General features: G+C 40.4%; 1 non-coding gene across 1 annotated transcript; it reads right to left on the reverse strand.

Moving 5' to 3' along the window:
• Positions 1–2,250: 2,250 nt before the first annotated feature.
• LOC120250947 lies at positions 2,251–2,357 on the reverse strand. Its single transcript, XR_005533276.1, has one exon. It is a non-coding gene; the product is annotated as a small nucleolar RNA R71 (small nucleolar RNA).
• Between the last annotated feature and the right edge of the window lie 369 nt (positions 2,358–2,726).

Genomic DNA, 2,726 nt, shown 5'->3' on the forward strand with positions numbered 1-2,726 from the left:
ATAATATCATCCTAGGGTTTACAAGTCCAAGTACCCAGTAGGGGGTTTAGCTCTCCATGGAGCAAGATACAATCAATAATGAAATCGAAAATAAAAACATGTAATCCATAAGAAAAACCCCTCGGTATTCGTGTTGATGGTCTTGTGGAGTAGCCTCATCCTCTCCAAAGGTCCTCTTGTCAAGCCTAGGGCACACATCGCTGGATCTGTGCCGATGAAAGCTCCCCCAATAACTATCTTCCAAGAGAAATGCAGTGTCGAATCGATAGAACCACTCCAAAACCCTTGCCAAAACCCCTCTAAACCCTAGCCACAGGCCTCCCAAAAGTTGGAGAAAAGATGGAGAGAAAGATGAAAGATGGATCCCCAAATTGGTACAAATCGCAGCTTTATAAAGGGCTGGAATCGGGCATGCACAGAGGTATATGGAATTTCCACACGTCCGTGTTGATTTCTGGAAATTCGATTTTCTACGGGCTATGAATAGTAACTACTATAGTAAATTGCTACATTGATTTGCTATAGTATCTGCTACAGTACTCCACCAAAATACTCCCGAATCCACATTTTTCATGGAGGCAACATAAATGGGCACACGTCTATGGCATAGATCGCATCGCTTCTTCAATAAAATGCCACATTGGTGAAGACCTTGCTAACATTGCACAAGTCGGAATATGCAAATGTCACTACTTTGTGCCCCTCCAAACCATGTAATTGCTTAAGCGCATGGAGGTTGGCACACATTCACGTATCTTCGGTCACAACTTGTGTCTTCACATTTGTTTACTGAAAGACTTCATCAACAAAGTACAATCACAATCTACTTTGGCTTCTTTCTTTCATATTTGGCTTCACAACTCTATATGCACAAAAGAACACAAAAACACATGCATTAGCGATAAAATCTAATAAAAGTAATGCTCATCTTAAGAAAAGAATACTTCGTATTCTTAGTACACAAACACTTATCAAGTACTAAGAGACGAACTCCGCTGGAGCTTAGTTACGCAATCAACAGAGTGAAGCATTGAAGGAAGCCTTAGTATCTGGGGCTTAATTGTGACTAGGTGTCTTTTGCCAGGACCAAAGGGGTAGATCTATGTTAGGGAATAGGGTTTGTTACTTGGAGTCTCTAGAGCTTTAAGCAACTTTGCACATATGAGGTGTTGAGACAGAGCGATTTCTCCGCCGGGGCATAGTGTAGGGTTAGTTACGGGTGACCTTAGGTTTGGGACCGTGTATTTTAGGATTTGCATGACTCATTAAGCATAGGTTAGGAGACATATTAGTTGGTTTTGTACTTGAAGCAATAGTCCTAAGGGGAGCAATGTCCGAGTGCCCCAATTTCTATCGATTACCTTTCCTCTAATTTTTTATAGCGTCTCTCTTTCTTGTTCTTTTTATTTCTTTTTATATTGATGTTGTTCATACTATTATTAATCCATCTTCACTTTAGTGAAATAGCAATCTTTTTGTTTTTGATCACTATTCTCTGTGGATATGAGTACCTACTTACAAGGGTATTATTACTTCGATAAACCCGTGCACTTGCGATACATAGGCAAAAGGTGGTGTGTCAAGTCTTTGGCACCGTTGCCGGAAAATAGGCATTTTAGAAACATTTTGCACTTTGCTTTTTTAGCTATTCACCATTTATTATATTTCACACTTTCTTATTTTTTCGTTGTTCTGATTTGTTTTTCTTTCTTTGGTTGCAGCTTCAGGTTATGACCCGAGGGAACCCTTTGACATTGATTGAAGGAGATCTTGAACTTGAACTAACACTTAGTAGAAGGGGAAAAGAACCTATACAAGAATAGTTAAATCAAGCTGAGGTAGAAGGTGATGGGTCAGATAACATGGCAGGACAGAATGAGCATTAAAGAACTATCAGATTATGCCAGACCCGCAGTTCTGTGCACACAATCTAGTATAGTGTGGCCACCGATTATGGCCCAAAATTTTGAACTAAAGCCAGTATTCATCCAGATGATATAACAGTAAGCACAATTTAATGGTTTGGTCGATGAGGATCTGAACAACCACATCGAGAATTTTGTGGAAGTGTGCGACATGCTTAAGATTAATGATTTTATGGATGATGCTATCAGATTGAGGGCCTTCCCATTTTCTTTTAAGGGGAGAGCAAAGCAGTTGCTACATTCATTACCTAAAGCATCGATTACTTCATGGGAGTAGATGGTAGAAGCTTTTCTTGCCTGATATTTCCCTCCTAGAAAATCTACAAAGCTTAGGAATGAAATATCCTCCTTTGTGCAAATGGAATTGGAGTCTCTTTTTGAGACATGAGATAGGTTCCAGGAGCTCCTGCGGAAATGTTCTCAAGATGGGTTCCCCTAGTGGATGATCATTCATACTTTCTATAATGGGTTGAACCCAAGTACTAGACAGTTACTTAATGCTGCAACAGGATGTACCTTAGGAAGCAAGACCCCCGACGAGGCCCGACATCTCATTGAAGAAATGGATATGAATAATTATCAGTGGAACACAAGGGACAGAAAAAAGGTAGCCCGACGTCATGAAATTGATGCAGTTACATCATTAGTGGCCCATGTTGAATCATTGAGCAAGAAGTTAGACACTCTAACTTCTCCTCAAATGGCGGCTATGATGAGTTGCACTAGGTGTGGGGAAGGACATTCTCCATCCGATTGCCCGATTTCTATTGGTGGTACATCCTCGGTAGAACAAGTGGATTT

Source organism: Dioscorea cayenensis, chromosome 19 (assembly GCF_009730915.1).
Source record: "Dioscorea cayenensis subsp. rotundata cultivar TDr96_F1 chromosome 19, TDr96_F1_v2_PseudoChromosome.rev07_lg8_w22 25.fasta, whole genome shotgun sequence".
Lineage (NCBI taxonomy): Eukaryota > Viridiplantae > Streptophyta > Magnoliopsida > Dioscoreales > Dioscoreaceae > Dioscorea > Dioscorea cayenensis.